We start from the raw sequence: 26,002 nt of genomic DNA, 5'->3' as shown, positions 1-26,002 counted from the left end.
GAAAGAACTCCAAAGCCTACCATTTAGATATAGAAGTCAGAATATGACCTTATAGAAGCAGGGAGAAAGTCACTACAAATGAATCGCAGCCTTATCCCCATATACTCTCTCCTATTCCCATTCCTAAAGCACAGCTAGGACTCCCAGTCTCTAAATTTTCCCTTCCATATACTTATCCACTCAGCACTACACTCCTAATACCACTCCCTAAACATGCCCCCACAAACAGGAACCACTCTCATTATAATTATTGCTTCTCCTTCCATGCATTCCTAGTCCCAGGTCAGCTTGAGACTCCCCAAACTGACTAATTCGGCATCAACAAATATGTATTCAATGCTTACTATGTGCCAACAACTTTGCAAAAAGAAAGACAGTCCCTATTCTCAAGTAGTGTATATTCAATGAAGGGGGGAGGAGAGACAACATATAAAAGAGAACTTAAAAGAGAGTGAGGAGAGGATGGCAGAGTAGGAGTATGAAGAAGTCTGGAAAATCAGAATTTAAACCAGCAAAGGAATAGACATGGGGCTTGCCTGGACACTTTCTCAAAATGGAGATTACTAGAGGAACTCATCAATCCAATTGTAAGTTAAGGCCTCAGGGATGGAGGAATCTTCCAAAGTGAAGAGGCCACAGAGAGTGGGGCATCTTCAAGGGTGAGGAGACCCCTGGAACATGAAGAAAAAATCTGGAGGGTCAGCATTACAAATGGGAAAGGAGTAAAGAAATAGAATGGACATATTACAGGATGTCCCCTGATATTCCAGTATCAAATCATAAACACCTACATCCCCCAAAGCCTTGGACACATCTGTTTCTTGCTTGCTGCCTCTCAACCACACCTCACAGCATCCCAACCTGTGACTATCTTGTCTCCACAGCAACAAAGGAGCCATGCTGTTCATGAGAGTACCTAGTCTGATTTCCAGCCCCACAACCTATCAGCATTTCTTTTTTTTACTGACAAAAACAATTTACAATTTATATTACAAATCTGAGCAGTGCTTGTTCAATCTGTCTTAAGTCATAAAAATTAATGCCAAAGCCAGTTTCTAGCCCTGGCTGACTCTAGCCTTGCTATCTCTAGTAAATCACTTAAACTCTCTGGGCTTCAGTTTACTGATCTATAAAATGAGAGTTATACTAAGCTTTAAGATTCATTTGAGGTAGAGCATTTTGTAGTTTAATGTTTGTGAAGTGATTTATGCTTATTATAATACCCTGGTGAGGTAGGTGCAATTATTATTTTCAGTTTTACAGATAATAAAAACAAGGCTGAGTGATCTTATCACTTGTCTAGAATCAAGGATTTAAAACAGGATTTGAATTCAGATCTTCCTGATTCTAGGTAAAACTCTCTATCTTAATGCCACCTAACTACTTTTCCTTTCTGAGATTCAGTTTCATCATCTGAAAAACAAAACTAATAATAACTTCTACTACATTCTTGATAGAATTCTTATGAAGAAATTATTTTATAGAACTGTAAAGCATTTTCTAAATGAGAACTGTTACCCCACAAACTAATTTCTAATTTTTTCCTGTTAAGCTTTTTTTCAAAGACTAGTAAGAAAAAATTTGAAGGATGAGTTTTTGACAGGTCTCCAAACCATTCAGTATATTGTCTTGACTTCAAGTATCAAATATAAAGGGATGATGAAATCAGTTCATTGAACACCATTGGGTCAAAACCATCCCCCATTTTAGTCCTTCCATGTGTAATGGGAGAGGAAGGTGAACATGGAATGTCATAGACTTATATCATACCTTATTAAGGAAAAGTCATTGGTCTGGTTTCTTTGCTAGAAAATGGGATTTGTTTTATAGTCAGAGTTGGGAGTAATGACATCTTATGGCAAAGATAAATCAAAAGCCTTTCCAGAAAATTCATCATTGCATGAAGGTGAAACCCCTTCAGTGATTTCTTCATTCAGGTAGGATAGTAGAACAGTTCATTTTCTGTATCACGGCTATAGCCATCAGATTCACTTCCTTATTTCTTGCTTCCAAAGAAAGCTATGAAAGGTCTCCTTGGAAAAGGTGACCTCAGTCAGAATCCATCTGGTCATTATAACTGGGTCATTAGCTTAACGATCACTAAGAATTAATAGAGTGAACTTGGCATCCTATCCTGAGGTGCTTGGTTTGGCTTTTTCTCTTTCCTTAATCTTTGGATGTAAGATTTCTATTATATCACCTTTCTCTTGGCTTCCTCTAGGATCTCATGTAAAACACACTGGCTCTCTGTTTCTATAACTAACTGATTGAATGAGATTTAGGATGGCCAATTTGAACACAATATAGTGTAAATGGCCAACTTCAAGTGTATGCTCAAGCACTGATGCTATTAGAGTTACTTGGGTATCTCTCAAAAAGTCTTTTTCTTTTCTTTTTTTGCCTCACAGCTCAACTCTCCCCAAAGAAATATCTGGGGGCAGGGACCATCTGGATCTTCTCCCTATTTATTGTTTCCTATAAACAAAAACACATCTCTTCACTTCTGCTAATCAAACAAACTAGGGGAGCAAAGAGTATGACCCTGAGCCTGGCAGATTTCTTTTAAAACATTCTGCAGTTTGAATTCAGAGATGGCTCAAGCTAGTTATGAGTCCAAAGGGTGGTCACAAGAATGCAGGGTCACTGACTGGTTTATGAGAGTCTATAGAAATGTTCCATATGGATAACAAAGAAGCTGTCACCATTAGAGGAGAAAATTTTTTTAAAATCCTCTTTCAGAAAGTCTAAAAGGGACCAGGTAGAGATATAGCTGCTGGAGAAAGAAGAGGCAAATCACTCTAGTATCTTTGCCAAGAAAACTCAAAATGGGGTCATAAAAAGTTGGACACATCAGAAACAACCCAACAACAACAACAAGAGGCATAGCCAGAGAGGCTCTAAGCATCTCTATGCTTTAGAATTTGGACAAACAGGTGGCCCTTCTGAGCAGAGGCCTTTACTTCTAAACAAATATTATGTGCTATTGGAATGAAACACTCCCAAATAAGGGCCAAAGATCTTTAAATGTGCAAGGAAAAAGATCTTACTTCAGCATATTCAAATTTGGAATAGTTTCAGATCTTCTGTAGGCAAGATATCACAGAATCTCAGAATTAGAAGGCTACAGCATCCATCTGAATTAAAATCCTTTCTAGAACATCTCTGACAAGAGTAAATCAAACTTTAGGTTGAAGGCCTCACAGGAGAGAAAACCCACTTCTTCCCAGAAGGATCTATTTCCTATTTAATTAGTTTTAATTGTTAGAGAGATTTTTTTCTTTAAAATAAGCAGATTCAAAAGAACATTGCACTTGGTAATAGCAGCATTATAATGCTCAACTGTGAAAGACTTAGCTACTTTGACCAAGATAATGATCCAAGACAATCCCAAATGACCCATGAAGAAAAATGCTATCTCCCTCCTGAAAGAGAATTGATGAACACTTTTTTTACCTTCAATATTTTTCTGGGTTTTAGGCATATGTGTTTGTTTTCTTTTCTTTTCTTTTCTTTTTTTTTGGCAATATGGCTAATATGGAGATCTGGATTGATCTATAATCTGGATTGATCTATAATCAATATCATATTATTTGCCTTCTCAAGGGATGTGGGAGGGATAAGAGGGAGGAAGAGAATTTGGAATGCAAAATTTTTTAAATGAATCTTGATTTTTTTTAAATTGTTTTTGGGAAAGATTTAATGATTTTTTTAATTTTTAAAAAGAATGAAAAAGGTTTTACTTACATGTAGCTTAAACCTTCCTTTCTGTATATTCTTAGGCTCTATTCTATAAATAGTCTATATCTAACATTTGGCTGTGTCTCTGATTGCTTAATGTAAAAGATGCTCTATGTGTGATACCGATCAGTCTTATGTAGCTAAAGAGCTAGAGCTAGACAACATTTATTAAGTACTTACTATGTGCTAAGTGCTGAAGATGGAAATTCTAGTGAATAAGACTAATTCTAGTGAATAAGTCTGCCTTCAAGGAACTTACATTCTAATAGAGCAAGACAATATATAAAAAGGAGTAGAAAATTGTAAGACCTTAAGAGGTGGCAATGGTTAAATAGTAAGGTGGTGGCCTAGATCTCGGAAAAATGTGCTTTCAGGTTGGATGGAATCCAAAATTCAGGTTGAAAAGCTTGGGAACACTAGGAATAGAGATAGCCAGGAAGTGGCTCACAGTCCTTCCTCCTGTGTGCCAGATCAATGACTGGTCTTACCCAAAATTCTGGAACCATAACATAGAGAGGCTATACTCCTTCTGGAAGAGGTGACCCCTAACTTTTGGAACACCTCTATCATGAACACGTTGGTCCAGTGGAATATGAGTTGGCCTGATTTGGATTCTAGGGTACTGAGATATTCCCTTCACAAGCCTCCATGAGCTCATATTTTGAGGACTGAGGGTGAGAGAAAAGAAGACACTTGAGCCTTCTCTTGAGAAGAAAATCAAAGAGTTTTGTCAGCTTTATAATCATATTGTTAAATACATTTATTTCTTTAGATAATCATAATAACTTAGATTATGTGTCTAAACCTGGAAGAATTATTTAGAAGCCTCATTTTTGAGCAATTCTGTTATTCTAGGTGAGACTCTTACTCAAGGTAGTTATTTAATGTAAATTCAGAGCTTCCCACCATGTGACTCAACTCTGGACTGATTGGAAAGCACCGAGTCAAGTCAACTAACCATGAGGAATTTGAGAGGGAGACAAACAGAGGTACAGAATTCCAGGCAGAAATGGCCTCTGCAAATGAAGGAAGTCTCCAGGTACAAAGCAAAAGGTCATCATTGTATCTTTTTTTTTCTTTTTAATTTCTTTTTTTCTGTCTTACAATTGATTTTAAGTATCTGTTCTAAGGCTAAAGAGTGATTGGGGCTAGGCAGTTGGGATTAAGTGACTTGCCCAGAGTCATACAATTAGGAAGTGTATGAGGTCAGATTTTTCAACCTCATGATTGTACTTTTACACATGTGCAGTGTGGACAAATAATTGGTATCTGTCACCAAAGTCATGCTTGTGGTCATAATTATTAATCATAATTAGGAGCAATACCTTTAGATACCCAGACACATTTAGAGTAATCCAAATCAAAATAGACAAAGGAAATAAATGATTCCCTTTCACAAGTGTAAACTCAGAGAGAACAAAGAATTCCCTTTTACAATAGACTTCTCAATACTGCCTAACTCCTTATATTGTTGTGAAGAGAATTCTTTGGAAAGTACTCTATAAACTTTTAATACTATAAATTATATACATATATATATATATAATGCAATATAAATAATGAGGAACTTGTCCAACCATCCTAGAAAATAATTTCAAATTATGCTTTTAAAGAGGTAACACAATTCTATAACTTTTTACCTCAAGATCCCTCTTTTATGTGTTCCAATATGTTCTTACGTGCTAATGATATTTTATGGATCTCTAATTTCACCTTGGGCTGGTCTCTTTGCTTCCACTTTCTCCCTTCTACAATATAGTTTTTGTATAATGACCAAAATAATATTCTTATTCCTCAGCTCTGATTATTTTCCTCATTTATTTAAAATCCTTAACTTGCTCTCCAGTCCTTGTCAAATAATGGATGAGGACCTTAGTCTATTACTGAAAGATCTTCATAATCTGGCTCTTTCTGCCTTTATCTTGCTTGATTACCATTGATGTGCTCATATTCAATAGTCAGACTAAATTGTTAAATGTCCCTTGTTCTGATAACTCTTTTTTCTGGTTTCTATATCTTTGCTCATTTTTCTTCCATATCTTTAACAGTCTCCTTCTCCATTTCTGCCTTTGGGATTCCTTTATTTTTCAAGGCTTAGCCCCTATACCATCTCCTCTGTTTTCCCCAGATGAAAATGATATATCACTTTTCAAATTTCTCACAGCATTTTGCCTGAACCTCTTCTTGCACTTATTATTTTCCCTAGGTAATTATCATCTTTGCACAAATCCTATCCTCCCTCTTATTAGATTATAAGTTAGTCAAAGGAAAGGATGCTGATTTATTCATCTTTGTACCAGATTAATAAAAAAGAAATGGATTATTTAACCTAATATCTGAAAAAAGAGATTTAAAAAGCCATAAACAAATTGTACCCTTCTCCCACCCTCCAGAATGATCCAGATGGATTTGCAAGTGAAGTCTATCAAAAATTTAAGGAATGATTAATTACAATATTATATAAGCTGTTTTTCAAATATGAAAAGAGGGGACCTTTATAATCTCTACTTATGGTTTGAATATTGTCTTGGTACCTAAACCAGGGAGAGATGATAGAGGGAAAGAAAACTATAGACCAATATCCCTAATAATTATTGACATAAAACTCTTAATAAAATATTAGCAAATAGGTTATATAAATATATTACAAGATTATACACAATAACCATACTGGACCTATATCATGTGTACAAGATTGTCTCAACATAATGAAGACACACACAGGAACTATATGATGAAACTGCAAAACACTTCAGAGAAACAAAGACATTCCCAAATAATTGGAAAAATAATTCATTGGTCATGCTATTATAATGAAAATGGCAATGCTACCTAAATTTCTTTACTTACTTAATGCCATACAAATCAAATTACCAAAAAGATGACTTTAGAGATCTAAAAAAGCATTAACAAAATGCATCTGGAGGGACAAAAAGCCAATGATCTAAAAGGAAATAATGAAAAAAGTGAGAAAGAAAGGGGCTTCTGAGTTCCAAATATTAAACTATACTCCAAAGTAGTAATCACCAAAATGACTTGGTACTGGTTAAAAAAATAGAGGACTTAATCATTGGGCAAAAATGGATAAATAGCATGCAGAAGCAAATGAACCCAGAAAACTAGTGTTTAATGAATCCAGAGACCTCAGGTAGTGGTAGAAGGATTTACAATTCAACGAAATCTGCTGGCAAAATTGCAAAACAGTCTGGCATAAATTAGAAAAAGGCTAACATCTTATACTGAATATTAAGATAAACTCCAAATGGAGACATGATTAAGACAATAAAAAGTGACATCATAATCAAATTAAAGAAGCAGGGAAGAAATTATCTCAGGGAAGAAATTATCTTTAAGATCTATAGATAAATGAAGAATGCATGACCAAACAGAGGACAGAGAGGATCAAAGAAGATAAAAATGGACAATTTTAATTAAATAAAATTGGCACAAACAAAACAATGCAATTAAAATTACAAGGGAAACAGGTAACTGGGGAGGGGGATGGGTTTTTGTTGCAAGTTTCTTTGACAAGTCTCTTATATAAGGAAATAATTCCAATTTATGAGACTAAAAATAATGTCTATTAAATTTTAAAAATTTAAGTTGAATGCAATTATACAACCAAATGAATTTCTTTCAAGGTAGTCACCTTGGGAGATTATTCACTTAATACAAACACTCTACTATTACTTAAACATTTTTAAAAATTCTTTCAAAACTGTCTTCTAGACCAATTTGTCAAGCACACTGAAAAAATCAAACATATCATTTTACCAATAGATCTCATTGGCAAAAGTTCAAAGTTTAGTGATTTTTTAAAGTATTGAAAAAACTAAATGGGCTGACCAGAAAAGTGTTCAATAATCTGAGATTTAACAAAAGTGCTTGCCCAATACTTTATCATAAGTATTCAATGTCATCAGGATACCTGAACCATCCAGGATATTCCTTAATAAGATAATGTACGGCTCAATAAATTAACTGGGGAAATTGGAAACTAACATTTGCGATATAGAGAGTAATTTTGTCCCTTTCTTTTTTGTCTTCATTTAAAAAAGTAAAATTTACTTAGGGCTTAAGTCAAACCCTCCTTGGTCTCCACTTTCAACCATATGTCTCACTGGAAAGGAGTAGAATGGTGAATACCTCACATAAACACCCAAAGGCAGGTTGATACCTTCAAAGTCAAATCTTTCAACCCAAGGTTAGATCCCTCAAGCTCAGACAGGCTCAAATTTCAAGTGAAGGACACTTTGGGACCCCATCTATTCCTTTAGCTTAGGTTTTAGATCTTTGAACATTAGTGACAAATGAATGACAGAATGGACCCTTGAGAGCAAACTTCCTCCAAGGCAGATTAGGTGTTAGTGCATGGCAGGGCACCCCTCCCTCTGTTCTTGTCCAAGATTTGAAGAGTTTGAGATTCTTTGTCATTCTGGAATGGGCTGCAAAATCTGTCACCAGAATGTCATCTTCTGGAAGACTCCTTAGGGTTTCTTATTCTCTGAATAGATTTCAAGGATAAACCAGTTTGGTTTTCTAATTGTATTCCAGACTCCCCATGTATTCTATAAAACAAAATGAATTCCAAGTGATTGAGAGGGTGTGGTACATTGGAAATAGTGCTGGAATTTGTGTGAGAGGACATGGGTTTAAAGCCTAGTTCTGACAATAGATCCTTTTGTGACTTTGGGCGAATTACTTGAATATTATGAGTCTCAGTTCTTTCATCTGTAAAATAAAAAGGGAGGGATTAGACTATATGCTAGCTATAAATCTATGATCCTATGTGAATTGTAGGGCATAAAGCAAGCATGCCAGCCTTACCCAGATAATCAAAGGAGGGTGATTTCCTCAAACTTGACATAGAAATGATGTTTCAGTTCAAATAGTACACACCTTCTAAAACAATGGTTCAAAAGTGAGTCATTTACCAACAGATGAATGTTCTAACAAGGCAATTCCCTGAAATAGGAAAGGTGACAGAAGGGCTACTAGACAAGACTTGTTTGGGTTTGGTTTTGGTGGACTGTAACTATGATTTCATCAGTTATAGGGAACTCCCAATAAAGATGTCCTTTTCTGGTATACTTCAGCAATTGCCCTACAATTGTGACTTGCTGTTAGATAGCCAATATGTATCAAAGGTAATATTTGAACCTAGATATTCTTGAAACTAAGGTTAGTTTTCTATTTACTGCATGACCCTGCCTCTCATTAACAAATTAGAAAAATGCCAGAGATATAGCACACCTGGATTTCAGAACTGATTGAATAAACAGGTCTAAAGAATAATGATTAATGGATTTATGTCAACCTAAATGGAAGTCTCTAAAAGAGTACCCCAGGGATATAAACTTGGTACTATGCTACTTAACATTTTTTTTTTGGTGAATTGGTTGGAGGCTTAGCTGACATTCTTATCAAATTTGCAGATAAAACAAAGCTAGGAAAGAGAGCTGATATGTAGTGTGATAGATCTAGAATTACATAAAATCTTACCAGGTTAAATCAGAAGCATGAACCAAAGTGATGAAATGTAATAGCAATAAATGCAAGGTCTTACATTCAGATAAAAAAAAATCAACTGCACAGATACAAATTGGAAGGAAACATAGTTGGTTCAATAGATAATGTGAATAAGACCTGAGGATGCTAGTGGATTTCAAATACAATAAGACTCAAGTGTGGTAAACTGTAATATCATCTTAAGATATATTAATAGAAACATAGTGTCTGGAACAAGAGAAGTGGGAATCTCTGTCTCTGCCATAGTCAAATTACTTTTACTGGAGTATTGTGAGTATTGTGTTGTGTTCTGCTTATGCCATTTCAGGCTATTAGCAAAATGGAGTGAATCCAGAGAATGGTAACCAGGATAGCAAGGAGACTGTAGTTGATGATGTATCAGACCCAGTCAAAGGAAATAAAGATATTAGCTTTTAATGGCAGTATTGAAGATCAGGGAGGGAGCAAATGATAGTTGTCACAGCAACAAAAAGGTGTTAGGAAGAAGAGAATTAAAATTGTTTTGCTTGCCTTGAAAAGAGAGAACCAAGAGCAATAGTTAGAAGTTGGGAAAAGGCTAGATGTTGTTTCAATATAACAAAAAACATTATCAATTTTAGCTCTCCAAAAGTGGAATGGAATATTTTGGGAAGTAATAATTTCCATATCATTGTAGATGTTCAAGAAAAATCTGAGTGACCATTTGTTGAGGATTTTGTTGAAATAATTCCAGATACCAGTTAGAATCTTCTGAGTTCCCTCTGATTCTGTGTTTTTATGATCTTCTCATCTTTGACTATCCATAATACAAACACAATTTTGGCTGAAATAATATGTCTTTTAGCTATTATTCCTTGGGAGTAATGTGATTTCAGTCAGACACTAAGTATTATTTAAGCCATTACTATGCACCAAATCCTTTAATAAGTGCTGAGAATAAAAATAGAAGCAGAAAGACAAACAGTCCCTACCTTCAAGGAACTTATATTCTAATGCAGGAAAACAACATATAGCAGGAAGCTGAAGGAGGATGAAGAGAGGGTACCCTGTGGGAACATGGTAGAGAGAGTCTGGAGTAAACACTAGAGAATAATGAAGACATGTCCAGTCTGAATGACCTCCTTACATGGTTATTCTGGGAGGAGTCATCCAGTAAAAGAGACAATGGGGTACATTGAAATATTTCCAATAAATATTAAATAATTTCTATGCAAACTCAAGGCAGAAGAAAGTTTCCAGGAGGAAGATGTTTCTAAGGTGTTGTAGAGAAAGTTCAAACTGTGTCTTGGAGAATAAATTTTAATGGTTTTAAAGAAACAATAAAGTTTCCTTGTGGCAACCAAGGAAATAGAGTATGATACATAATCCGTGATAAATTTCTTGGTAGTTTTTTTTATAACTTGTGCATAAATGTAACAGTTTTATTTTCAAAGTTACCAAAGATTGTTTAGATGTCAGAACATGCACACCAATAAAGAAGCTTAGAGTATAGATTATTTAAATTGATAAACTACTTTTTGGTTTAAATTTGTCTTAAATTACAAGATGATATGCTACATGTGTAGAATTCAATGTTGTAAACAAATACAACTTTAATCAAAGTTAATTTGTCACACTTTCAATGCTACATGCTATTTTTATTCTGCTGCATTGGGATTAAACATCATCAATAGCAAAGGAATTGAGTAGCCTCCCCCCCCCCCCGCCCCAAACACATCAACTTTGATGTACATAAGGATTCATTATGCTCAGAGAATTTTACTAAATATTTAAGGAGACACAAGGATTAAATGAAAAACCTCTGCCTTCATTGACTTACAGTCCAATAGGGAATTAAAAATAAACAACACCAGGGCAGCTAGATAGCTCAGTGGATAGAAGACCAGACCTAGAGAAGCAAAGTCATGGGTTCAAATTTGACTTCAAACTTTTCTTAGCTATATGACTCTGGGCAAGTCACTTAATCCCAACTGTGTGGCCTTTACCACTCTTCTGTTTTGGAACTCATAATTAGTATCAATTCTAAGACAGAAGGTAAGAGTTTAAAAAAATTAATACCATATCATGATAATACCAAGCCTATGACAAGCTCTCCTAGTTGCCTGGCTATTCTCATGTCACTTCCTCTTATGAAGGGAAAATAGTCCTAGACAGTAGCATCAATCTCAAATAGAAATAGGGCCACGAAACTATACATAAGGATCCTGATGGACTATATATTGAATTTGAAATCCACATATTAACATTATCTATACCAATATAACCAATATTAGAAGGGAAACAATAAACTGGGAAGAAAAATTTTAACAAATTTCTTTGATAAAGGTCTCATTTCTCACATAAAGAACTAAGTCAAATGTATAAGAATCCAAATCATTCCTCAACTGACAGATTGTCAAAGGATATGAATAGGTAGTTTAGAGATGAAGAAATTGAAGCTATCGATAATCATATGAAAAAATGTTCTAAATCCCTCTTGATTAGAGAAATGAAAATTAAAACAACTCTGAGGCACCACCTCACACCAATATGATGATTGACCAACATGACAGCAAAGGAAAGTGATAAATTTTGGAGGGGATGTAGCAAAATTGGGACACTAATACATTGCTGGTACAGTTGTGAAATGATCCAACCACTCTGGCATTATGCCCAAAGGGCTATAAAATTGCATCCCCTTTGATCCAGTAATACTCCTACAAGGTCTGTATCCCAAAGGGGCAAAAAAAAGGAGGGGACTCCTTGTACAAAAACATTTATAGCTTGTGGTAGCAAAGAACTGGAAATTGAAGGGATGTCTATCAACTAGAGAATGGCTGAACAAATTATAGTGTATGATGGTGATTGCACTGCAAGAAATGATGAGCAAGATGATTTCAGAAAGAGCTAGAAAGACCTACATGAATTGATGCAAAGTAAAATAAATAGAACCAGGAAACAATTATACACAGTAATAGCAATAACGTAGAATGAACAATTGTGATAGACTAGGCTACTCTCAGCAATACAATATATTATCCAGGACAATTCTGAGGGACTTATGACAAAGAATGCTATCCACCTCCAGAGAAAAAACTACTGGAGTCAGAAGACAGATCAAAGCATGCGATTTTTCACTTTAGCATATTTGGGTTTTTGTTTCATCTGATTATTCTCTTGCAAAGATGATAAATATGGAAATATGTTTTACATGATAATAAATGTATAAACTAGATTGATTGCTTGACAGCTCTAGAAGAAGGGATGGAAGGGAGGGAGACAATTTGTATCAATCATATAATTTCAGGAAACTTATGTGGAAATTTGTTATTACATGTAATATATGAAACAAAATGTCTTTATAATCATACAAAATTATATTTTGTTGCATTTTTATTTATTTTGCTAAATACCCTCCAATTACATTTCAATCTGGTTCTGGTTTCATTAGGGAATATTGTGGTCCACATTTGCAGTGGGACAAAAGGTGGAGGAATGTTCTGCACCAGTATGTGGCTGAAGTAGGACCTTGAGCTATATAAAGTCTGATGCTTAAGCAGAAATTTTCATTAGAGTTTATAAGCTAGGGGAAATTATCTGTAAACCTTAAAATTTCTTAGACTTATGAATGTTGGAAATTTCCCCATTGGGAAATTTCATACTTGAAAAAATCTCCTACTGATAGTAAGAACTCTATTGGGATATGAAACTCCTTGGCATGGGAGGATCCTTCTCCTCCCTACTTAAGACTACTTTAGGACAGAAACCTTTTGCTAAACAATGGAAAGGGCTTTGACTTATGCTTAAGCATAGAACAGGAAGTTCTTTGAATCATGATTGATTTTAGAATTGATACAATAGAGATACTTGGAATGACAGAACCAGGTCTTGGAAACTACAATCTCCACCCTACTCAGAGTAACAGGATTTAGGAAGGGCTGTAGCAAAGATCAAGATTTAATTATTTGAGAATATGACCTTCAACAGACATGTGCAAAGGGGACAGACCTCTGGGCAGTCCTGGGTTAAGACATCGACAGTGATTGGTAGATGTGAGAACTGAGGGGAGGGAACTTAGATTGTTTCCTGAAAGATAACGGGGTCTGAGGACTGGAGAGAGGTTGCTCTGAAGGAGGACTGGAGAGGGGCTCTGAAGGAGAACTCAGGAGGTTGCTCTGAAGGAGGACTCAGGAGGTGGATGCTCTGAAAGAGGTCTGAGAGGAGAGAGGTCCTGGAGGGAGAGCTCCTGGAGAGGTCTTGAAGGAGGCTGTGGAAGGAGAATTCAAGAGGAGTAAGGAGGAGAATTCTCTGGAAACATTTCTTGAAAGGAGGCTCTCTTGAAGGTGGAGCCTGAGGTTGGCATGAGAAGCCTTACCTAGAGAGATCTTGGGTGAGTGATAAAACCAACTGACTGATTTATCTCTTAGGACTGAGGTCTAGGCTTTATTGGCTTGAGGCCCTTCATTCTTATTCCTTTCTTACTTTTTCTCTTTTTCTATTGATTAATCAGTATATTATAAATTAAATTTCTCTATAAAACCCAGTTGGCTTGGGCATATTCATAAATTGGGAATATATTCCCTGGCGACCATCTTATATTTATATAAAACCAAGACACAGTAGAAAACATATTTCAGTGGTCAAAATTGTTATATATTTCCCTTGCTCCCAAACATTTTAATTATCACAGTTTATGGCTCCCACTCTCTTATCTACAACTATTTAACGCTCAAAACTAATTTAAATCTAACATATCTTAGCAATAAAAACATTTTGTAATTCTTGAAGTTATATATGTGTGTGATATATAAGTGTGAATTATCCTTAAATCATAATAAAAGACACTTTGGGACATCCTTTTTATTTTTGTATATAAGGACATAGCTTCCTTAGAAAGACAAGAGAGTAGACATATTCTAAAAATCATATAATTTGTTTAAAATGCCCTCATATTCACAACCATCTGTTATGAATACTGTTTCAAGAAAGGATTCAGGGAAATCAATGGATTTCCCTTTCTAGTCAGCAGCTTTCAAGATCTTTGAGCAAACTGCTGACAAAGCACTGGGTTAGTTGAATATAACTCAATAAAATGGACTTTTAAAAAAAATCCTTTCCTTCTGTTTTAGAATCAATTCTAAGTATCAGTTGCAATGCAGAAGAGTGGTAAGGGCTAGGCAATAGGCATTAAGTGACTTGGCCAGGATCACATAGCTATTAAGTGTCTGAGGCCAGATTTGATCCCATCACTAGGCCTGGCTTTATCTACCCTGAACTACCTAGCTTCCCCTAAAATTGACCTTCTGTCAGCCTGTTATGATCATCTTTGAGAGAGGAGCATTTAGTAGAAACTTTTAAACACACACAGATAGATAGATAGATAGATAGATAGATAGATAGATAGATAGATAGATAGATAGATCACTACACTTATAAATCTATGGAATATAATGGACTTCTTTGAGATAATAATTCTTAATAATAACCCTAAAGCTGTAGACACAAGAACATGAATGTACATGTTTGTAAAGTGTTTAGCTCAGTGCCTGGTACATAGTAAAAACTTTACAAATTTAGCTATTATACCCTAGAGTTTGATTGGAAGACTTACCTGCCAAGAGATCATGTCCTACTAATTCTAAATCAATCAGAAAGCCAGAGATGAAAAGGAAATAGGACTAATGGTCCAACTTGACTGAGAGAACCCCAGTGAAGATAAAGTGTCCTTTGGTCTGGACATAAGAAAGAGTATCAGTGATAAAGAATGGAAGAAAGAAAGAGCTATGGTGAAGCCTACTGATGTGGCAAGACATTATAAATAGCTAGAAGATAATGAGATGTCAATTCAAAATTTCAATATTAAGAATCTCTTAGACAGTCATTTATTCCATCAATTCATAAGGCTAAGCCAAAAGTATTATCTGATTTGCAGTTTGCAAAGAAAGGAAGGAAGGAAGGAAAGAAGGAAGGAAAGAAGGAAGGAAGGAAGGAAGGAAGGAAGGAAGGAAGGAAGGAAGGAAGGAAGGAAGGAAGGAAGGAAGGAAGGAAGGAAGGAAGGAAGGAAGGAAGGAAGGAAGGAAGGAAGGAAGGAAGGAACATAGAAAAGGAAAGGAAAGGAAAGGAAAGGAAAGGAAAGGAAAGGAAAGGAAAGGAAAGGAAAGGAAAGGAAAGGAAAGGAAAGGAAAGGAAAGGAAAGGAAAGGAAAGGAAAGGAAAGGAAAGGAAAGGATAGGATAGGAAAGGAAAGGAAAGGAAAGGAAAGGAAAGGAAAGGAAAGGAAAGGAAAGGAAAGGAAAGGAAAGGAAAGGAAAGGAAAGAATGAAAAATGGGAAGCGAGAAAAAGAAAGAATGAAGAAAAAGAATGAAGAAAATAGTTTAAGATTTACTGAATTTTGTATAGTTAGCAATGTGACACTGGCAAAAGCACAAGACCCGTGTTGGCCAAAGGTTACTCATTGATAAAACTTTAAATGACCAGAGTGGAATAGATGACCTCTAATGTCCTTTCCAGCTCTACATCTCAATGATTCATACCAAACAAATCTTGTTATCAGATTCAATACTAAAGGATCAAGAATTTTATACAATGAAACTTATTCATAGCTTTCCTGCTTCTGGGAAGTAGATCTTCAAAATCTTTTATCCAAGAACTTTCAATGTATTCAATGCTTCTGTTTTGGAAACTCCTACAGATGACTACCATGGCTGGTCTAGCTGTCTCTAAATCCCAGTCTAGATGGGTGTGAACACTCATGAAGAAGGAGAATGGTATGTTGATGGGAATATCCAGAGGGAAAATTGAATTAAAAAGGGGGAAATTTGGAATGAATCTCAGTTTTCCAACAATGAGATCTCTGAGGTGATAACATGAACTCTTGAAGAAATCTGTGGAATCCCCAGCTAATGTCTCCATTTTTACCTTCTTTTGACATCTCAAAAAGAAGGTTGGAAAGAACAATACAGACAAAATAATAAGTAACAATCAGACCCTGGCATAGAGAGAGAACATGTAACTTCCTCACTTACACCTATGTCTCACTCATGAGGTTCTCTGAAGAGGTGTGGATGTTATTTTTGGAGCATGGACTTTGTTCAGCATTTCATATTGAACAGCATTGAAATTGAACAGCAAAGTAAATTTTAGTAGTGACTGTGAGGGCAAATAACATTCATACAACTTTTGTTGTTCTATACAACCGAGGACAGATGGCATTAACTTCTAACTAGCTCATTGAAAATATTAGTTTTTGGTCCTTAAGGTTTATCTTTTGTTTTAGTCTTGCAGGGAGAGAAAGGAATTAATTTGTTCTTCTAGGGGTGAGATCCCATTAGAGAAGGAAAAGCTGTTTAGGAATTCAGAATAACATCTCAGGGACATTTTGTTATCGCCACAGACCAGGTGGATTAAAAGATCGCTTATCTCAAGGAAAGCAAACCATGGAACTGTCCTACCTCCTTATCTCCTCTGACCTTTAGAAGTCAGAAGATCCACTCCTAAGGACCCAGCTACCTCTTCATAACCTCCCCCCTCTTCTTAAGGAACTCATGATAGGATTCATGCTGTGGGGGGTGTGGGGGAGTCCTCATGCTAAGAACTTATTGGTTAGTCTTTCATGCCTGGATTGTAAGTTCAACCCCCAGAACATGGGATATCAAACAGAGTGGGTGGGGGTTTCTATCAGGAATCCATAAATTGCTTGCATCTGCACTCATGAGCTGGGCACTGCCATTAGGGCATGACTCCTAAGGAGAAAGAGTAAACCTTGCTTCTGTTCACTTAAACGGTCTCTATATCTTTAAGTCATATCATCTTATACAGTCTAGAAGGTATATCTGAAGTTTAACCATCTGACTTTAACACTAACAAAACTTTTTTATTATTTTTCTATTCATATCTAATTTGGTATTTTCTTACTGTCTGAAAAATAAATGGTCAAGGCTCTAGAGCTGAGAGACATCACACAATCAAAGCCTCAGAATCTGAAAGGATCTCAAAAACCATTTAGTCTAACCTGTATTGGAATCCTTCCAAAACATTCCAAACAAGAGGTCACCAAAACTCTACTTAAAGCCTATGATGAGAGGTAGCCTACTGCTGCCCAACTCAAGACTCTTTACCTTGAGATAATTCTTATCTTTAGGAATTTTTTTCTAATATTAACCTAAAAATATTTTTCTGAAATTTCTACCAGTTATTTCTAGTTCTGCCCTCTGGAGCCAAGCAAAATCAGTCAATCAACAAGTATTTATTAAGCACTCAGTATAGACCAGGCACTATGCTAGATGCTGGGAATCGTACAAAAATACAACAGGTTTGGGAAAGCTTAGAGGCACAGTAAATAAGAGAGCCAGGCCTGGAGTCAAGAGAACCTGAATTGAAATCTGGCCTCAGACACTTCCTAGTTGTGTACCCCTAGACATGCCATTTAACTCCATTTACCTAATCCTTGCCTTTTGTCTTAGAGTTGTTAATAAGACAGAAATTAAAGGATTTTTTTTTAAATGGGTCCTGTCCTCAAAGAGCTTATATACTGTCAGGAGAACTGACATCAACTAAAGATAAAATTGGAGCAGAGGAAAGGACACCAGCAGCTGAGAGAATCAGGAGAGCCTTTTGTGTATGATAGAGAGTCATTTTGAAGGAATCCAGATATTCCAAGAGGCAGAGCTGAAGAAACCAAATAATCTAGGTGGAGGAAATGGACAAAACAAAGACAGAGACAGGAGATGGAGCTTTGTGCAGTTTGGGGCTAGGCTGTAAAGAGCTTTAAAAGGTAAGATGAGAAGTTTATATTTGATTCTAGAAATAAAAGGAAGTGCTTGAATTTTTTGGAGTAGGGGAATAATATGGTCATTCCTCTTTCATATGACCGTTTTGTTTTTTTTTCAAATAATAGGAGAGAGAAGTCTTACTCTTTCCAAGTCTTTTTTTTTTTATATGCTAAGCATTCTGAGTTGTTTGTTTTTGTTTTTGTTTTTTACCCATCCAATTCTCCAACAGTGTGGTCCTAATTTATCCCACCATCCTGGATATCACCCTCTGGCTTTTCACCTTAACAATGTCCCTCTAAGAATGTCAAGACCAAAACTGAACACAGAATTCCATGTGTAGGCTTACCAGAGCAGGATGTAATGAATCTATCATTTCTATGTTTTTGAACCCTCAAATGCTCAAATGGATCTGTGGTATCTGATGGTGAAGGCATATTATTGTGCTGAAAGGAAAAATAAACTGGAAGAATTCCATGTGAACTGGAATGACTGCCAGGAATTGATGCAGAGCGAAAGAAGCAGAACCAGGAGAACAATGTACACAGAGACTGATACACTGTGGTACAATCGAATGTAATGGACTTCTCTACTAGCAGCAATGCAATGAACCAGAACTATTCAGAGGGACTTATGAGAAAGAACGCTATCCACATTCAGAGAAAGAACTGTGGGAGTAGAAACACAGAAGAAAAACGACTGCTTGATCACATCGTTTGATGGGGATATGATTGGGAATGTAGACAAATGATCACTATTGCAAATATTAAGAATATAGAAATAGGTTTTGAACAATGACACATGTAAAACCCAGTGGAATTGCTCATTAGCTCTGGGAGGAGAGAGAGAGGAGGGGAGGAAAAGAACATGAATCGTGCAACAATGGAAAAATATTCTAAATTAATTAATTAAATACTTTTTTTAAATGGTTCTGTGATCTAATGGATTCTGAAGTTCCCTTCAGCAATGATGATGTCATCCATGCCTGCCCATTCTACAGGATTCATTTCCCATGGCCTTCCACAGAGGTTCTCCCCAATATTATTGGAGACCTGCTTCATTTCTTCTACTATACAGAGGTTACCAGTGGAGTCCCAGGACTCTTCATCGATCATGCCTCACTTTTGCCACAAGACCAACTCAGTTTCTTGTCCTACCATGCAATTCTTCTTGTTTTTCTTTATATAAACATGTTTAAATACATATAAGGCCTCAGTTATATATTATATCCTGAGTATATTCACCATTTACCTCTCTATTGCTCTTTGTGAGAAATTCATTTTTAGTTCTTCGGAGAAAGAATTAAACCTAGCTATTTTTTAACCCTATACCTTTCTTTAGAGTAAGATTATATTAGATGTTTTTGGCTACCATTTTACAGCGTTGGTTCATACTGAATAAATAGATACTTTTAAAAGTACCTACTTTTTTAAAGCATTTACCAAGTACCAAGTACTATGCATACTGTTAGGAATGACATGGGCACTGTACCCCCAGAAAGCCAGGGGAACTATTATCAGGGAAACTCCCTTGCCTTTGCATCCTTGTGACTCTTAACCTAGAAACACCCAATGACCCCATCTAGGGTTCTGAGATGTTTACCCTCTTTTGTCCTCTAGATTTAAGATGGACAAATAAATTAATTTTTATGCCTCCAGGCAAGCCCCAGTCAGATGACCACCTCACCCCACCAAATGCCTGAGGGACTAACACTCTATAGGTCACTTCCACACCATGACATAGCATCTATTGTAAAGAGGATAAAAGCCCCAGAACTGATATCCTCTGGAGGACAGCCTTTCCTTTCATGCTGTCCTCCCAAGGAACTGCTCCCCATCTTGCTGTCCCACCTTGCTATCCTCCTGGCCATTCTCAACATTACTTTCTAAATTAATAAATTTCTCTTTTTGTTTTTAAGCTAAGTTTTGGAGGATTGCATTCTTACAAAAGGTATCCTTCCCGAACCCCAAAGTATCCTTCCTGCCCATAACAAGGTACATGAATACAAAAGTGATTCACAACAGGCTTACTTCTAATAGGGAGAAATAGCCCATATGAAGTGCTGGTTACAGAAGGATATTTCATCTGAGAAGTCATAGGAACAGTGAATGAAACCAAAGATTAGTCAGTTATTCCATCTTCTCCAGAAGAAATGGTAATGATGATCTGATTCCTGTTCAAGGGAAGAGTCACAGGAATGGCATAGTAGGCATATTTCTGGCTTAAACCATGGTCAGGGGTCTGGGGCCAACTAGAAAGACTCTCAATTATCTGAACATCACAGTTTCCGGGCAGAAATTTTAATGAGAGCTACAATAGAAACCATGGTAGCAAATCAGTAAAGATTATAGATTTTGTTTTCTCATCAAACCTTATTTAGACCTTTCACCTTCATTTTACTCTTATTCATTTGATTTTTGAACTCCTGGATAATACTTTGCATTTTTTTTGGTCAAATTTCATCATATTAGATTTGACTTGTTATTTATGTCTGAGATCTTGACAGTCACCCAGCATATCAGTTAGACTAATTACTTTCATGCTTTCTGTAAATCTGATAACTATACTATCCGTATCCTTATCAGCATCATTGATAAGATTGTTATCTAGCATATGGCTCTGGTCAATCCAATAGAGATATTCTTTGAAGTTGACATTGACCTGTTTGGGGCTACTTTATGTGTCTGTTAATTTGAAAGTCTTCCTACATTCCTCTAACTTCTTCATTCTGAAATGGGAACTAGAAAACCTATATACAAACTTGGACCTGTGCCTCCTCAGTTAACTCCCTTAATCTCACTTGTACTTTTTCCTCACTAGTAAAAAAATGAGGAGGTTAAATTCAATAGCCTAAATAAATCCATGATCCTATGAACTAGTCTATAAAAAATTTTGAACTATAAGACCTCTCTGGTCCTATCTAGCTCTAAATGTATTATCCTATGAATTCTGAAACCACTGACTATACTCAAATTCACCCCTCTCCCATTTTTCTATCTCTTTCATCAGAAACATTTTCCTTTCATAAAATGTAGACAGCTGTGTCATTAGCATTCCCTCTATCCTACCAACTAGAAATCCTGTTTTTAAAAAATGGAATGAGTTTAGCTTAGTATGACTTGTTCTTGACAAAGTCACGATGGTCTTTAATGATCACACCTTCCCTTTCCAAATTATTCCTTTTAAAATGTGTTCTATAAAACCTGGAAAAACATATAAAGTGATGCAATGTGAAGGGAGCCAAACCAGGAGACCACCATGCATAGTAACAATAATATATGATGATGAACTATGAATGACTTAAAAAGGATCCAGGACACTTCAAAGGACTCATGACAAAAAAAAAGGATATCCACTCTGTAGAAGGAACAGATAGGATGTAAGTTGAAATATATTCTTCACTTTATTTCCTCCATGAATTTTCTTCTAGTATAAGCAGTATGTATCTTGTTTCACAATGTGATGAACAAGAAAATATGTATTATATATGTGTGTGTATGCATATATATGTATGCACATGTGTATATATATACATATATATATATATATCCTATAACACATTACCTGCCTTCTTGAGGAGGAAGAAAATTCAGAGGGAGGCAGGGGGAAAAAAAGAATGAGAAATTTTGGAGCATAGCTAATGTGAGAATTGGTTTCTCTTGGATAAGTATTTTATTATAACTTTATATAAAACAAGTCATATGGATTATATTATTAATAATCTATTCTATATAAAATTTAAAATAAATGACAAAAAGGTTCTAGAATTTTGTCAAGCTTCAAAATTAAGCTCACCAACCTACAGTCTATAGACTTTCTTCTTTGAAAATTGTTCTCCATTCTTACACCACCTCTCCATTTTCTAGTCCTGTAGCATTTGGAAACAAAAACAAACAAAAACAACCTGAGTCTAAGACATGTAAATTGACTTGATTTGCAGTATCACATAGCTAAGATTCAAACTCAAGTCTTCTAGCTTGCCTCTCATAATTAATTGACAGGTGTTGGCTAAAATCAGAACAGGAAGAGGAATAGGAATAATACTTGACCAATTCATGAATAGATTTATTTGGTTTGTGATCTGAATCTTTGTGATTTCAATGGTACAGAAACCCTGGGATGAAACTTCCCTTCCAACAATATAGATGAGCAATTAATCTATAACTTAAAATCTTAAAAAAAAAAGTGTCTGAGGTCCCAAGAAATTAAATGAGGCAGAAGCAAAACTTGAACCAACGTCTTCCTAACTGTAAAAATATTCTGCCTCCTAGATGTAGAATAATAGTAGCTAAGCCTGTGAGGCTCAAATGAGTATTGTAAACCTAAAAGTACTATTTAAATGCTAGCTATTAATACAGGGTTCCCAAAAGACAGTAGCAGCTGAGTGGCACTGTGGATAGAGCTCTGGGCTTCACCTGAGTTAAAAACCAGCCTCAAACATTTACTACTTTTATGACCCTGGTTTAAGTTACTTAACCTCTGTTTGCCTGTTTCTTTGTCTGTAAAATGGGGATAAAAAAGCACCTACCTCCCAGTTCTAAGTTTCAAATAAAATATTAAATGTAAAGTGCATAGCACATAGAAGATATTATGTAATGTTAGTTGTTGTTGTTGTTGCTGCTGCTATTATTATTTTAAGCTGCTTTGATATTTAGGAAAGATAAGAGAAGATAAATCTGTGTCTGAGTAAAAGGGAGACTAAAATTTTCACATGATTCCTGAAAGGGAGATAACATCCCCCCCCCATTTAAACACCAGAGACAAAAAATAGATTGATAAAAATAGAATTAATGGCAAACTTGTCTCAACCTTCCCTTAGTAATCCAAACTGGCATGACTTCAAGTAATTTCAAGGTCTAGGAGTGAATTATTAGCCTCCTTTTAACTTCTTACTACCTCACTTACATTTTTGAGCATTCTATTGTCTGACTATTTTTATGATTCTTAAACATTGTGGTCAACCATTTTGAATAAAGCCTAAGTTTATCAAAGATTAAAACATAAATATTGGAATGTTAAAATAAACAATAAAGACCAAGAAAATTCAAAGAGTCTCTCTCCTTCTTCTGTAAGAAACAAATACCCCTCCACACCCCACCAAAAAGAGCCAACAATAACAAATAAAAGACTTTTAAAAGTCATATATGAATTGAAAGGAAAAGATCATTCCTTCTGTATTCAGAGTAATTGAAATGTAATTAGTTTGAGATTTGCTCATTTTAGTATTAATGTTTATCTGAGAGACAAGAAGTAATGGATAGTGGACTGGCCTAAGAACCAAAGACCAGATCTTTGTCTCTGCCACAAAGTTCAGATCTTGTCTCTGCCACATAGGGGCTATGTAGCCCCTGAGAACAGCTCTCTAGAAAGTTCCAGCACAACTCTAAGATTGTAAATTGCAAAGAAGGTGCTACCCTATGTTGCCAGATAGAGTTTCCATATCTCAGATTTCCCAGAATCAACAAAATCACATCTCCTGGTAAAAATGTAAGTCCCCTGAAGGGAAGAACTATTTCACTATTTCATTTTTTCATCTTTGTACCTCTAGATCCCGATATAGCATGTATTACATTGCAGACCTTACTCAATGCTACATAAATTGCTCAGCTGAATTAATCTAATCAATTCTTCATTACATCCTATTCTTTGAAAGGAAGTTCCCATATCCATCCAAGGAAGCTTTCTGGTGAAGTGAAAATTCAGACTTGCTCTATTTTTCTATTTTTCAAGAGGGGTGGTGACTCTGAGTTGGGGCACAACAAAGGCAGAGTGGTGAAGGAATTGAGGACTGCTAGAGAAACTGTATTCAGAAGAGATCCCAAAGCTTTAACCCCAGGATAGCTCAGAATACCTGATGGGAATGTGAAAGGAGGAGTGGGAGAATAGGAAGGGATAATTTTTACCCAGGAAATTCTGGATAAATAAATAAACTGGATAAGAAATAAATGACTAGATAAATAAATGAATAATTCCAGTAATTATTCTGGAAGTATCCAGAGAAGCTTATGAGCTAAGATGCAGACAGCTAACTTTTCTCTAAGACTAAGGCTTTGGACCTAGAAAGGACTATGTGGGGAAAAAAATTTTTTTTAAAGTGATTTGACAGAGAGCTGTGGTTTGAATTGGGAAGCTGAATTGGAAATAACTGTAAAGGGCAAGTCTGTGTTCCCAGCTGAATTAAGTAATGCAAGACCAAGGAATTGTGGTTTGGATTTAGTTTGTCCCCTCATAATCCTTCCCATTGTAAGTGAACTTTGTTAGGCTCTACATGGCTCATCAAGTCTATTGTGCTGTGAGCACATAGTGGGGAGATAGTGTGGGCTCTCAGAAGCAAGAAGACTCCTCTTAGAAGTGGAGCTGTGTGAGGTCAGAGGAAGGTAGAACAAAGGGCCCTAGCCCAGTGAGCATCTTTGGGGAAGTCACTCACTACCTGATGCCAGTCAGAATATCTGCCAAACCCTTGTTCCATCAGGAAAAAGTTCCACTCTCCTGCTTTTAGAGCTGATGTAGCCTAGTCACAGAAGATGCCATGATGTTGTCAGGTATACAAGTAAACAGACAAGAATGCTTATAGCATACAATCTTTACTCACAAGTGTAGTATCAACAAACAGATAGATAGATAGATAGATAGATAGATAGATAGATAGATAGATAGATAGATAGATAGATAGATAGATAGATATAGATAGGTAGGCAGATGGACAGATAGAATAGATACATGTAGTAGTAGTAGTAGTAGTAGTAGTAGTAGTAGTAGTAGTAGTAGTAGTAGTAGTAGTAGTAGTCTCTCAGTAACCGAGGATGACAATTGTCTTTGTGCGTTTTTGTGCACAAAGACACTTGTGTATGAAGATTTAAGTGGAAAAGTCGATGCACAGAGACAGTCCCACTCTCTCATCGTTGGAAGCCTGGGTCCAGTGGCACAAAAAGTCGTTACACCTGGAGACTTCCTCAGCTGCATTGGATGGCAGTGTTGTCCTTTGTGCCCCAACACACCCTAAGCATTCCACAGTGCTTTGCTGCGTCGCCATCTCAGCCATTGAAACTTCTTGTTGGTTTCTTCCGCCTGTTCCGTTGAAGCAGTCTTCACATGCTGGGTGAGCAAAGCCCTGGTTCACCAGGGGTCAACGTCGACCCAATGGCTACCCTCACAAGGTTTAGCCGGCCTGTCGAAGCCATTGCCCGGGGTGAGGTCACTGCCGCATGCTAGCAGCTACTGGGAGCCACAAGTGAGAGCTGGGTGCCAGGTGGGGGTCAGAGGTTGGAGAGCTGCCCTAGGAGGGCACGACAAGCCCTCCATACATATATACATAGATAAATAAAGACAGACTGAGATAGATAAATAGATAGATAGATAGATAGATAGATAGATAGATAGATAGATAGATAGATATAGATGGGTAGGCAGATGGATAGATAGAATATATATATATACATAGATAAATAAAGACAGACTGAGATAGAGAGAGAGAGAGAGAGAGAGAGAGAGAGAGAGAGAGAGAGAGAGAGAGAGACGGACAGACAGATGGGTAGACAGATGGACAGATTGAATAGATACATAGATACATAAATATTTAGATAAAGACAGACTGAGATAGATAGATATACAGACAGATAGATAGATAGATAGATAGATAGATAGATAGATAGATAGATAGATGATAGATAGATAGATTGATTGATTGATTGATTGATTGATATATAAAGGATTCACAAATATAAGTTATAGATATAGTCTATGACAGTTTGAGAGAGAAAGCATGGATGGATAGATAGATAGATAGATAGATAGATAGATAGATAGATAGATAGATAGATAGATAGATCAACCTACTGATATATAAGGTTTATGGAGGTTGTCCCTGATAACTTGCTTTCTAATGGGAGAAGATTACACATAAAGGAGGAGTACTAGCAGTGGAAGGAAGAAGAGAGGTGATACTCAGCTATAGGAGCATGGCCAGATATCTGGGAAGCACTGGGAAATCTTAATCTCAGGGAAGAGAA

Source organism: Monodelphis domestica, chromosome 3 (assembly GCF_027887165.1).
Source record: "Monodelphis domestica isolate mMonDom1 chromosome 3, mMonDom1.pri, whole genome shotgun sequence".
Lineage (NCBI taxonomy): Eukaryota > Metazoa > Chordata > Mammalia > Didelphimorphia > Didelphidae > Monodelphis > Monodelphis domestica.
This window is presented reverse-complemented; position numbering follows the sequence as displayed.